The sequence below is a fragment of the Mus pahari genome, chromosome 7 (assembly GCF_900095145.1).
Source record: "Mus pahari chromosome 7, PAHARI_EIJ_v1.1, whole genome shotgun sequence".
Lineage (NCBI taxonomy): Eukaryota > Metazoa > Chordata > Mammalia > Rodentia > Muridae > Mus > Mus pahari.
In genome coordinates, this window is record NC_034596.1 from 59,178,322 (window position 1) to 59,193,532 (window position 15,211).

The following is a 15,211-nucleotide window of genomic DNA, read 5'->3' on the forward strand; positions in this document are numbered from 1 at the left end:
GGGGAGTCCATGAAAATTTCCCCTTACTCATTAATATGTCCGTGATATTGCTGGTTTGGTCCTGTTTATGAGGCCATTTTTGGAAATATTGTTGCAAAGTAGACATTCTGGCTTTCTGACTCTTACAGAATTTCTAACTCCTATGCTGGGATGTTTCCTGAGCCATAGAGGTATGAACTATGATAGTCTGGGTTCTTCACAATACATACATGTATATACAACATAAATACATACATTTATATATGTTGTGTATTAGGTTAATATAAAAATATGTCATTACTTTAAGGATTATAAAGCAACCTTACCTTTTCACCAATGTCCAGGAAATAGAAACAACTCCAATGTCCCTCAACAGAAAAATAGATAAAGGAAATATAGTACATGCAATCAATGGAATACTATTCAGCTCTAAAGAATAATGATACCAAGGAATTTTCAAGTAAATGGGTTGACCTAGAAAAGATTATTTTGAGTTATGTAATCAAGACCCAGAAAGAGGTATTCTCAGATGTGTGTATAAAACATAGAATAAACACAAAACAATAAAGGAAGCATAGATGGAGCATCTTGTGAAGATAATAGTAGAATACATATCATATGAATTAGAAAATGAAATGACAGGAAGGTGTTCCAACTGGGAATTAGAGAAGAGGTCAATACAGAATGAAAAAGTCAGAAGGAAACCAAAGAATACCAAATTCATTTGATGAAGCTTCAATGAATCATATTCCACATTTACATCAGATAGTATATGTGAATTATATCAAATTAATAAATATAATCATATGTTTCTATTAAGAAAAAATATTATTTTCAGAAAGATATAGAGTATATTTGAGAAAATATAGACCTTTTGACCTTCTAAATGCTCAGAAAAAATATATGAAGACATCATTTTCTTACAGATTCAAAGCTTCCCCATTGGTAAAATCACTTCATGTGTAAAATCTATTAAAATGTATGAGGCTGTACTGACATGCCATTACCCAAAGTCTATAGATTGCATTGTAGTTCACCCTTGACACTCTAGAGTTACATAAATGTGTATGGATAGCTCTCCATCATCATATTATAACGTAGTTCAAAGGACTTCTGTATTCTGTGTTCTACCTATTTAGCCGTCTATAACTCCAGGCATACTATAATGTGTTGTATTCCTTTTCCAAAAAGTCATATAGGTGAAGTCAAATACCATAAAATCTTTTCAGAATTGCTTCTTTTATGCATCCATGCATACTTACCTTTCCCTTAAATGGTTTACCATCTTGACAGGTTATTATATTTTAGTGCTGTACAGTATTTCATTGTCTGAGTACATACACATTAACAGATCCATTCTTCCTGAAAACTGTCTTTGTTACTTCTAATTTTTTGTTAAAAGCATGCATCCAATTCATTGGTGTGTGGATATGAACTTTCATCTACTTTCGATAAATGTTATGAAGTTTGGATTGAGTGTTGGATCACATGGTAATAGTATACGTTTGTAAGAAATGCTTATATTTTCTTACAAAATGACTAGAGAATTTTTAAATTCCCAGATTGAGCCTTGAGAGTTCCTCCTGCTCCTTCCCTAACCCTTCCCTGATAATATGTATGCAATCCCTAGCTGTGTTATATATGTCTTCTGTTCAGACAAGGGTAAAGTGGCTTCTGTTATTGATTGTTTATAGCAGATATAACCATGTTTCCATAAGTTAGCTTGCATATGTCTATCTTCTTCAGTGATATTTATGTTACCTCAATCTTTCTTTGTATCTAACCCTATCATACAATCACTCAGTGCATTTTTTATAATGAAAGCCACAATTGGTGGACAGTTTTCTGAATTTTGAGAATGCATGAAATTAAAATAAAACAATTCTCATGTGCAAAATGCAGCTTTTAAATGTAAGTTATGCTTTATTTTTCATCCATTTTGACCACATTCTTTCCTCTCCCCTAAATCCTCCCAGTTTCTCCCCACTTCCCTATTTACCCAAATTCATGGATTTTTCTCTCTCTTTCTGAAGGAAGGAAAAAAAAAAAACAAGAAATGAAACCCAAGGTGAGTTAAACAGTAAGACACAAAAAATATACAACACAAACAATAAACAAAAGTGCACATACAGAGAGAGAGAGAGAGAGAGAGGGAGAGAGAGAGAGACAGAGACAGAGACAGAGACAGACAGAGAGAGACAGAGAGAGAGAGAAAGGGAAGGAGAGAGATACAAGGAGGGAGGGAGGGAGGGAGGGAGGGAGGGAGGGAGAGAGAGAGAGAGAGAGAGAGAGAGAGAGAGAGAGAGAGAGAGAGATCAAGTAAATTTGGAGTCTGCCCCAACAACATTATTATCTACAAACACAAAATCAGGTATTTAGATATTGATTAAACTTTTTATTCACATATCCAACAATAGTCAATAAAATATTTTTCTAATGTTTGGACAGGTGTTTAGTTTAAATATTAAATATTTTCCAGCTATTCCCCCTAGAAATTGGTGGGAGAGTATCTCTGGGACAACCTGATAGGGAGGACAATGGAAACCCCCCAGAAATCTATGAGGATGACTGTCTTAGGATTTCCATTGCTGTGAAGCGACACCATGACCAAGGGAATTATTATAAAGAGTAACATTTAATTGGGGCTGGCTTGCAATTTCAGAGGTTTAGTCATGGCGGAAAGCATAATAAATTTGCCAGCAAAAATGGTACTGAATGAGCCAAGAGTTAAATGTCTTGACTCAGTTAGCAGGAGATCAATGTGTCTTACAGTAGGTGGAGTTTGAGCTTCCACATTGACATACTCACTTTAAAAGTGCCACACACCATCCAAGAATGCCACATCTCTTAATAGTACCACTCCCTAGGGCCAAACATTCAAGCACATGAATCTATAGGGGCAAAACCTGTTCAAACCACCACAGCGAATATTAGCAATACGGAAATGGCCACCTCATGTAACCAGGCAAGATTTACAATGGAGGGATGTGGGTAGCAACCCAGCCACAAAAACTTAAGCCTTAAACCTAAAATATTTCCTGCCTACAAGATGTATAAGGGATAAAGATGGAGAATAATGGGAGAGAATGACCAACAAATGGCCCAACTTGAGACCCATGCCATGAGACAGAGCCCACCCCTGACACTACTAATGATATTAGTTTATACTTTTCACACAGGAGCCTAGCATATCTCTCATCTGAAGGGCTTCACCCAGAAGCTGATGGAAACACTTGCAGAGACCCACAGCCAAATATTAGGTAGAGAGGAATCTTGTGGACATAAGGGAGGACAGATTGAAGGAGCACGTTCAAGGACTCACAAGTAAATGTACAGAATCAAGTAACCTGAGCCCCTAGGGGCTCACAAAGCCTAAAACACATACATCAGAGAGCATACATCAGGCAGACTTAAGCCTTCTACACACATATAACAGACTTGCAGCTTGGACTTCCTGTGAGTTTGATAATAGCATGAGCATGGACTGTATCAACTCTGCTGACTGCATTAGGATCCCTTTCCCCTAATGGTGCTGCCTTATCTAGTCACAACAGAAGACACACATACCTAGTCCTACTGCAACTTCATATACCAGGGCGGATCAATGGGAGGTCTCCCTTTCTCTGAAGATAAAGAACTGGGGATGGAGTGAGGGAAGAGGAGGGTGAAACTGGGAGGAGAGAAAGAAGGGGAAGTAAATACATAAATTTAAATTAATTGGAAAAATAAATATTAAATAGAATGAGATTCAAATTTTTGAGTAGAAACAATAGAAATGTATTCTTCAGCAGTTACAAAAATCTCCCAAAGGAATGATCATAAATTCTTAACATAGTAATTCTTCAGTATATTCACATATAAGTAGCTTCCCTAAACTCTTCTGTTTTACTTATTATATTTGCTTTTTTTTTTTTTTGTATTTGTTTTTTTGGGGGCTTATTTTTTGACATCTGTTCTCTATGTGAAGCCACTACTGGCCTAGAATTTTCTATGTAGAGTAGACTGTCCACAGATTTTAACTGATCAGCCTATCTTTGACTCTCAGATGCTTGGAGTATTGATATGTGCCACAACATCTAACACATCGTTTTAATTGCTACAAAGTCAAATCATTTTAGAAGGACTTGGCATATTTATGACTTTTACTCTGTGATATTAGAGCATAAGTTGAATATTAGAATTGTTGATACTGTTTCTGTTTTGAAAACACATAATATTGAATGCTAATCATATGATTTTAACATGTTCTCTAAAGCATACTCAATAAAAATTCAATTAAAAATTACTTTGGAACCGGGCGTGGTGGCACACACCTTTAATCCCAGCACTCGGGAGGCAGAGGCAAGCGGATTTCTGAGTTCGAGGCCAGCCTGGTCTACAAAGTGAGTTCCAGGACAGCCAGGGCTATACAGATATCCATAAATATATTGTAGTCTTAGGACAATTTTCAGATTCTGTTGGGATCTCTTGGTGCAATGTGCTGGAACCACAATACCTGTTTTTACTTGCCTGTGTTTTAGACTCAAAAGCCTGCTTTATCTCATGTTAAATATCTTAGGGATTGTTTTCTGCTCAAACAAGAGTATAAGTTTGTTCACTGTTAATTCAGATCAGCAGGAGAAACAAATATAGGCATATTTTCAAGCACTGTTATTAACAAAGTTCTATGTCATAACATATACACAGTTGTTTTATGAATTAATTTTATGGAATAAAAAATAGAATTTATTTATATGTGTTAGGTATTGGTTAATGATATCACCTGAATTAGGTTTCATTATCCTAACAAAGTTTTGAAATACTACTAGTCACACAGGGATATTAAGGTCAAGCTACTTTATTGCTGTAAAGCACCTTCAGACTAATAGTGATAACATGTCATTATTGCACCACTGGACAAAGCTTGGCACACTGCTTATTTTTATAACTCTCAAGAATTACACCTGGGTAAATTAATGATTGTTCTCCCCTAATATCCTGCATCACAACTTCTGGTACTATGAAACCATGAAAGCTAATTAAAAAGAACCTACCAATGGGTTCAAAGCAAATAGCTTTCTTTTTTTCCTTTTTTTTTTTTTTTTAAAAAAAACAAACAAACAAAAAAAAAAAAAACAGGTTTGAGAGGTTGTGTTTATTAAACCAAGCCTTTATACTATATACCCTCCTACAGTCAGTAAACAAATACAGTACATGTGGAAATAGGAGGCCAGCCAATCAGAAGTGGCAAAAAACAAACAAACAAAACAAAACAAGCAAAAAGGGATCACAGCACAGCACCCTCCTTAGGCCAGCTGTGAAAACACCAGAGGGCAGGCTTAGCCCCATGGGTGGGTTTCCAGAGATTTATCCAAAACTGTGGTGGAGAGTTGCAAGGCAAAAGCTTAGTTTTACATTCACAGGTGAAGTTTCTAATCTGGGTGTCTCTGATCCTATCGCCAAGAAATATCAGCAAGTGTTTACAAGGTTACAAAACCAGATAACTCATAGAGTAAGGTCTCTGGCCATCAGAACACAAACAAGAAATTTAGCTGTTTCCATCATGAGTGGATATGATAAGCACCTCAGCTGACTTCAGGGGAATGTCTGTCAGTAAGGGTCATTCTTAAGGGAAGGACCTGGAGGTACAAGGCCAGAGAGAGGGTGAATGTAAATGAGGATGCAAAACACAAGAATATTCTGCAACTGGGCTACTTTGTAGACACCAAGGTAGCTCTTAGCCCTTTGGTTATCTTAAAAAGTAACTCTTCCATACATATGTACAGAGTTTTTTTAAAAAAAAGACTTATCAGAAGGCAAGAAAAAATTTATTGACAACCTCATTATGAAAACTGAAATATTCAGCTTGCTGTGTGCTTTAGTTATGGGACTTTACAATGCTCCAAAAGTCTTGGATAGCTTTGGATGCTAGAATTAGATCTAGAATGATTTTATCTTTATTTAAAAGCCAAGCATCCCTTGGGGGTGGGAAGAGCATATGGATGCCATTGTCTTGTGCTTTTAGCTTATGAGAGTTTCCACTTCCTCTCACTCATCCTGGGTTTGGTAGCCTCCACCCTACTTAACATCCCTTATATAACTCAAATAGATTTCTTCATGTCCTAAGAACATATGTGGTATCTTCAGAAATAGGGACTTACCATCAGGTTGTGGAGGGCAGTTAAGAATGATGACAATAGCCTCAAATTGTTGGAGGCATTTGCCTGACTCTCCCTTGATAGACATTGGAAGTGAAATCAATCTTCTTTGTCGTAGTCCTCAACGTCTCCTCCTTCTTCTTTTTCTTCTTTCTTTTTTACATCTCAGTTGCTGGTCTCCCCTTCCAGTGCTGCTTAGAGTCCTTCCTCTCTCCCCATTTCCTCTGAGAGAGTGAGGGTCTCCTGGATTTTCCCCAACCCTGGCACATCAAGTCTCTGATCATGTATATTCTTTGGATGGTGACTCAGTTTATGAGAGCTCTTAGGGGTCCACCCTCCTGTGGAATTCCTATCCCACACTGGGCCAGCAATCCTTCCACCAATTCTTTCATAAGCATTCCCATCCTACATCCAATGCTTGGCTGTGAGCATCTGCATGTGTTTCAGTCAGCAGCTAGATGGTACCTTTTAGAGGATAGTTATGCTAGGCTAATATCCGCAACCATAACAGAGTATCGTTAACAGTGACAGGGATTAGTGCTTGTGCATGGGATGGGTCTCAAGTTGGATCTGTTACTGGTTGGTCATTCCCTCAGTCTCTGCTCCACCTTTGTCCTTGTACTTCTTTTAAACAGAATAAATTTGGGGTCAAAATTTAGTGGGTGGGTTGGCATCTTTATCCCTCCACTGGATGTCCTGCCTTGCTACAGTAGGTGGCTTCTTCAGGTTCCATATTAACAGTGTTATGAATCTCAGCTAAGGTAACATGCATTGACTACTGGAAGCCTCCAATAACTGAGGTCTCTGGCACTTCCTAGAGATGCTCCCTACTTCCACACCCCAGCCACCTGCAGATTTAAATTCATTTTCCTTCCCCTCTGTCCATCACTTCTGTCTCTCTCCACACCTGATACTGACACCTGTATTCCTCTCCCCATCCCCTCTTCCATTCTTCCTCCCTGAGCCTCCTATTACTATTTTATTCCCTCTTCTAAGTGAGTTTCAAGCATCTTCAATTGGCCCTTCCTTCTTGTTTAACTTTGTTTGGTATGTGGAGTATAGAATTGGTATTCTGTATTTTATGGCAAATATCCACTTATAATTGAGTATGTACTGTGTGTGTCTATTTGGGATTGGGTTACCTCATTCAGGATGATACTTACCAGTTTCATCAATTTGCCTACAAAATTTACAATGTCTTTGATTTAATAGCTAAATAGTAATCCATTGTGTTAATGAACGTTTTCTGTAGCCTTTCTTTTTTTTTTTTTTTTTTTTTTTTAGGAATATCTGGGTTATTCCCAGTTTCTGCCTATTAGGAGTAAAGCTGCTATGAACATAGTAGAGCATGAGTCCTTGTGGTATGGTGGTGCATCTTTTGGGTTTACACTGAGGAACAGTATGGCTAGGTTTTCAGGTTTATCTATTACCAATTTTCTGAGAAATCAGCAGACTAGTTTCTAGAGTGGTTGTTCAAGATTGCAATCCCATGAGCAATGGAAGAGTGTTCCTCCTTTCCCACATCTTCACCAGCATGTACTTTTGCTTAAGTTTTTGATAGTAGACATTCTAATTGGTGTAAGACAGAATTTCCAGATCATCTTAACTTTCATTTCCCTGATGACTATGAATGTTAATTTCTTTAAGTTCTTCTCAAACATTCGAGATTCCTCTGTTGCGAATTCTCTGTTTAGCTCTGTACCCCATTTTTTAAATTGAGTTATTAGGTTTGTTGAGATCTAACTTCTTGAGTTATATATTTTTTGATATTTGCCCTCTCTCAGATGTAAGGTTAGTGAAATTTAATGAGGTCTCTTTTATCAACTATTGATCATATAGCTTGTGCCATTAGTGTTCTGCTCAGGAAATTGTTTCCTCTACCAATATATTCAAGGCTATTTCCCACTTCCTGTTCTATTAGATTTAGTGTATTCAATTCTATGTTGAAGTCATTCATCCACTTCGACTTGAATATTGTGCAAGGTAATAAATATGGATATATTAGTATTCTTCTATAGACAGACTGCCAGTTAGATCAGGACTATTTGTTGAAGAATTTTTCTATTTTCCATTATATGGTTTTGTATTATTTGTAGAAAATCAAGTGTCTGTAAGATAGTTTTAATTCTGAGTCATTGATTCTGTACCATTGATTAACCTGTCTGTTTCTGTACCAATACCATGAAGGTTTTTAAATTAATTTTTATTAATATTGATATATAGTACTGCTTGAGATCAGGGATGATGATACCTACAGAAGTTCTTCTATTATTTAGGACCGCTTTAGCTTTCCTGGGTTTTTGTTTTCCCATATGAAGTTGAGAATTGCTCTTTCAAGGCTTGTAAACCTGGTTGAAATTTTGATGGGTACTGCATTGAATCTTTAGATTGCTTTGGGTAACATGGTCATTTTTACTATGTTAATCCTATGGATTCATGAGTATGGGAGATCTTTTCATCTTCTGATATCTTCAGTTTCTTACTTTGGGGATCTTGAAATTCTTGTCATGCTGATCTTACACTTGCTTGATTACTTACACCAAGATATTTTGTATTATTTATGGATACTATGAAGGCTATTATTTCTATGAAAATCTGGTAGAATTATGCCCTAAAACAATCTGGTCTTGGGCTTTTATTGGTTGGAAGATTTTACTGAATTACTGAATGGTTCTATTACCTTAGGGTTACAGGACACTTTAGTTTAGACAGTTTACTTAATCTTGATTTAACTTTGGTAAGTTATATCTCTCTAGTAAATTATACAATTCTTTTATTGTTTCCAATTTTGTGGAGTAGAGGCTTTGGAGTAAGACCTAATGTTTTGTTTGTTTGTTTGTTTGTTGTTTTTGTTTTTGTTTTAATTTTCTCAGTTTCTATTGTTATGTCTCCCCATTCATTTCTGATTTTGTTTATTTGGATAGTATCTCTGGGGTTTTTAGTTAGGTTGGCTAAGGTATGTCTATCTTGTCCTTGCCCATTTCTTTTGATAAACTTTAGTTGAAAGTGTATTTTATTAGATATTAGATATTATATCTTAGAATGGCTACTCATGCTTATTTATTGGAAAACCTTTTTCCAGGATGTTAATATAAGATAAAATCTATCTTTGTTGCTGTTGTGTGTTTCTTGTGTATTGTAGATACTCCTATTTGAGTATCTAGTCTGTTAGCCTTTTTATTGGTTAATTTTTCCCATTAATGTTGAAAGACGTCAATGACCAATGATGGTTAGTTCCTGTTATTTTGATATTGGAGGTGGTACTGCATGTATGTTATCCTCTTCTTTTGGTTTTGCTGTGAGATGATTCATTTCCTGTGTTTTCTTGTGTAGTTATACTTCTTATTTGGTGCTTTTCTTCTAGTATACTCTGTGAGACAGGATTACTAATAAGACTTTGTTTAAATATTTTTGTTTTGTTTTGTTTTGTTTTTCATGGAATAACTTGGTTTCTCCATCTATGGTGATTAAAAGTTTTTCTGGGTATTGTTGTCTGGGCTGACATCTGTGGTTCCATAGGATCTGCTAGACATTTGTCTAGGACCTTCTGGCTCATAGAGTTTCTGTTGAAAATTCAAGTGTAATTCTGATAGGTCTTCATTTATATGTTATTTGGCTCCTTTCTCTTGCAGCTTTTTATATACATTCTTTGTTATGTAAGTTTAGTGATTTGATGTTTATGTGGCAAGATGATTTTCTTTTACTTTTCCAATCGATTTGGTGCTCTGTAAGATTCTTGTACAACTGTATATATCTCTTTTCATTAGGGACGTTTTCATCTATGATTTTGTTGATATTTTCTGGGCCTTTCAACTGTGATTCTTCACCCTCTTGTATTCTATTAATCTTAAGTTTGGTCTTTTAATTAAGTCCCAAATTTCCTGGATATTTGTGTTAGACAATTTTTAGATTTGACATTTTCTTTGACTGATGTATCAATTTCTTCTATGTATCTTCTATGCCTGACATTCTCTCTTCCATCACTTACATTCTGTTGGTGATTCTTGTGTTTGTAGTTTCTGTTCTCTTTCATAGGTTTTCCATTTGTGTGTGTGTGTGTGTTTGTGTGTGTGTGTGTGTGTGTGTGTGTGTGTGTGTGATTTGCTTTTATTTCCATTTTTTTAAATGTTGAAAAGTTTTATTGATTTCCTTCACCAGTTTCATTGTATTTTTCTGTATTTTTAAGGGATTTATTTATTTCCTCTTTAAAGACCTCTACCATCTCCACAAGATGACATTTAAGGTAATAGTCTTGTTCCTCAAGTGTGTTTGGATATCCAGGGCTTGCTATAGTAGAAAATCTAGGTTTTGATGGTGCCATATTGTGCTAGCTTTTGTTGATTCTGTTCTTGTGTTTGCCTTTAGCCATCTGGTTGTCTCTTGTATTGGCTGGCTTGGTAGTCCCTGAGAGGACCAAGGCAATTGGGGCTAGTTGTCCCAAGTATCAGCAGGCCTCCCAAATTGTTGGCATAGATGTGGACTGGAGTGTGAGGTGTAGGTACAGGTGTGGACTGGAAAGAAAATGGTGTTCCAAAAGGATGGAGTAGACCTCATGTCTGCTGGGCTTGCCGAGTCCTAACGAGTAGGAAACTGGATGGTGCATGTCTCATAGAGTAGAGATATTCTATATTTCACTTGGGGTGTTTATTTGGCCACAAGTTTTTTTAAAAGAAACACTATTGCCTATATAGAGCAACATCATTTAAATGTGTGTGAGTGTGTGAGTGTGTGTGTGTGTGAGTGTGTGTGTGTGTGAGTGTGTGTGTAAACACATAATAATAGGTTCCCATGTTGCTTTTTCAAGCGTCATGGATATTACTTACCCCTCCTTCTCCCTACTTTACTAATCTCTCAGGCCTTCATTATTTCTTGGTATATGGTTCTCAAACAGTACCTCACTTCAGTTTGAAAGTTTACTACAAATTTATTTATATTGGCATTCCTTCTGAAATATTTATATTCACATAAACTATGTTTGTGGGTGTAAAAAACACAAATTATAAATTTTTATTCATGGCTACCTAATGAAGTAAAATTAAGTCATAGAAATATAACATATTAATTATAATAACTAAAGTATTATATTTAATTTTCCAATATTTTGAGAAAAATAAGCATAGTAATCTACAAATTACTTTAGACATATTAATTGGCTAGAGAAATGTTTGAGAGTTTAATAGTGTTTAATGCTCTTCAAGAGGGCCTGAGTTCACTTCCTTCACTCAATTCACTTGATATAGAACTCCTCTAACTCCAGCTATATAAGATTTTTACACCTCCTCTTGTCTTTATGGGTACACACAGACTTGTAACATGTGCCTCCACATACATTAATGTATACAAATAAAAATTTAAACATAAAATTATTTATAGGCACATATATATTATCAAAAGTTCCCACAATACATGTTCCTAGTTTACTTCTGTATATATCTTCTATATTAAACAAATATGCACATGTGCATATATTTTATGGTGTATATAAATCTGTGTATATATACATGTACATATATATGATTAATTAACTAGCTACTTATACTTCCTTTTGTATTTTCTATAAACAATACTTTTAGTTATATGAAAAGTCATACTCAGATTACAAATTGAATTTTCAAAAATTTTAAAGTGAAATATTTAATATTATTCCATGCATATTTATATTTGTATATTTTTGTTTTATATTTATATAAATTTATTTTTTACTTGAACACAATATTTATGCTAACATATATGTTCAAGTATGCATTAATAGGAGATATAATTTCTCTTATGTACATGCAGAGTTTTATTCTGTAGGCTAGTCTAGCTTCTAACTTGTTATCCCCCTACTTCAGTGTGCCATGTGCTGTGATCATAGGCATATGATATTGCACTACTTTCTTTATATTTTTTCTAGCTACATTATACTCTATTCTACAGTATAACTCCACTTACTAGTATTACATATATATATATGCATGTATTGTTTGTAGTAACATATTATACATAATATATTGTTTATGATATATTAACTATGTAGGCATCTAAATTACAGTTATTTTCTTCCGCTTTTTATGGTGTCTTTTGGTGCATACACATTTCTCAGTTTGCTTCTGTAGTTACAAAATAGATTTGAGTGTCTCGTGTGCTTTCTAGCCTCTTGTAGAAGCCTATTGTGCTTTCTACTATTCAAAATAGATCATTGTAAGTTCATATTTAATGAAATTAATAACTTATTAATAAACTGGCAGAAAGAGTGAATATCAGCATATCATCAATTGATCATGCGAAATCCATCAGGATAAACCTTCCACTTCCACATAAAGAGTGCACTTGAAACCAACTTCAGAGCCCACCCACTTCTTTGTGAACCCTTTCTTAGTTGTGTAGTGGTTTGTTTGTTTGTTGTTTGTTTTTGTTGCATGTGTATATGTGTGTGTGAGACTATTTTGTGAAAACAATACATTTTATTTTCTTACTTAGATGGTATAAAGAAACTAAAATAATAAAAATGCCTTAGAATGGAGAGAACTGAGTATGACCTGAAATTAAATTATGAAGTTATTAATTTTATTATGTGATTTTCAAAGTATTTTAATTATGCTGTTTAGCAACTATATGAGCCATGAGAGCTAAAAGGAACATTTCCTCAAATCACCTTCAATGTTACAGAAAAAGATGTATGTACACAGATATCTAGCTTACTAAATATGAAACACATATGAATGGGAGTTTATTTCACTTGAATTTGTGATATTTACTTCCCCTTTATATGGTTGTCATTTTTATGACTATTATAAAATAGAATAAAAATAGAAGTTCCCAATGGTTCACTTTGTAATTTAATTTTATTGTTCACAGATGTGTTTCAATTGATTAAAACAATCAGAAACATTTTTAAGGATTGACACTTGTTTCTACAAATACAGTTTGGACAAATCATTAACCACATCCTGACTTCTTGGTGGATACATGCAACGTGAAAAACTAATGATGCTTGTCAACATTAAAAATTTTATAAAATGCTTACTTTAGTATTCCTTCTGCAGATTTAATTTTCTCTCAATATTTTTCAGGTTCCAGATTCTACTCAACTGTATTCCATGTAGCAATTAACATCTTACCTAGTTTGCTGGATTAGATGTTTTATGGTATGTCAGCTTTTATTAAGAGGATTTCAAAAAATATTTTTATCACCAAATGAGAGACTGGGTCTTAGGTAAAGGGTACCTCCTTATGAAGGAAGAAGGCTAATCGTCTTTTTTGGTAGCTAAGTGACTAAGAAGCAAGGACAAGCTTCCACCTAGATAGAAATTAAAAACAGTATTATTGAACTCAGAGAATTTTATAAATAAATTTCAGATTGTATCCACTTTTGGATTCACTGAATACTGCACAAAAGTCAGCTGTCAAAGCTGCAAGGTCATGTTTATTAGAAGCAGACAGCAAGCTTGCCGACTTTCAACTTCAAAGACATCCATTGCATTCTTCAGAAAGACCAGGACAGATGCAGCACTTCTCTGAAAACATTCCACATAAGTTAAACTTCATATTTCAGCATCTCCAAAAGTCTAAATTAAGAAAATTATTATTCTATTCTTTTCATGGGCAAAATATATTCCATACAGTTTATCTGTGTTTGTATAAAGCATTTAATTCATGATTTCAACATTTATACAGTTACAAATCCGATAAATAAAATTATGTGAACGAAGAAGAGATGGAATACTCAGCTTTAATTGAAACATCTTCATCAACCCAAAATCTTCTTTCAAGGCTTAGGCAACACCATGGAAGAAAAGGCAGAAAGAATGAAAGAGCTGGTGGATGTGTAGAAGTACTGCGGTACATTGCCTTTTGGACTAACATTACTAAATGCTCTTATAAATTCATAGTAGCTGTGGTTGCCTGCACAAGGCATATACATGATCTAACACACTAAAATCCCTACATAGACAAGGTCTGTGATCTCAAAACTTCATTTTACATGGAACAGCTCTCTCTGATACTTGCTGCAGGTGGGAGAATCATTCTTACAGTATGTGGCCACTGCTAAGTTTCCCATGGTCCAGTAGAGAACCTCAAACACAGAAGGAAAAGAAAGTCACTCACTGGAGTTAATGGGTTCCAAAAAGAAGAGGAAAAGCAATAAGAGAATGGGAAAGAGATAACACGAGGTTTGAATGGAGGCAGGCTTGGGAGCAGTGGAGGGAGTTAAGAAGGAAAATGTTCACTATATATGATAATATCACTTGTACACATATATGAATTTCTCATAGATTAAACTAATTCTTTAAATCATATGTATAATAATGATTTTGCCTGATGATAAATTAGTTTGCATCTTAAAAGACAAGTCCATTATGAGCTAACATTTTAAAGATATTTGTATACAACTAAATAACACATGCGAGATATTCAATTTTATACACCTTTCCTTACTTTATGATGCTAAATATACTTTTCAATTTCACAATCTCATATAAAGTTCTCAGAGTCTCAGCAAAAATGCTTTCGAATTAAGATTGTTTTAATGCACTGTCTTGAGGTTTTTAAATCTAGAAAATTAAACCAACCTCTGATTTCAAGTCACTTACTAATAACTGCTTGAAAAATTAAAAACATGGATATATTTATAACTCTGTGTTCTTAAGTTCAAGCAAAACTCAACAAAAAGTAATTAAAGTGAAAAATGCAAAGTCTATTTCTTCTTATTGCACACATAGAATTAAAATAATATGTCTTTCTTGAAAGCCATTGAGTTGTTTTACAAAAGATAACTCAGCACTGTTAAAGCAAAAGATCGCTTATATAGTTCAAATAGTAAATAAGATATTTTGCTTACAGTGGATATCCCACAAGGGAGGTACACTTAACAAATATCCATTTTTTTTAAATTTATTACTCAACAATAAGTCAAGATTATCCTGTATTGAAGATATTAATTTGATGTATGAATATTCTTATTATTAATAATTTAATGATACATGATGTCTTAGTCAGGGTTTCTATTCCTGCACAAACATAATGACCAAGAAGCAAGTTGGGGAGGAAAGGGTTTATTCCGCTTACATTTCCATACTGCTGTAGATCACCCAAGGATGCAGGACTGGAAC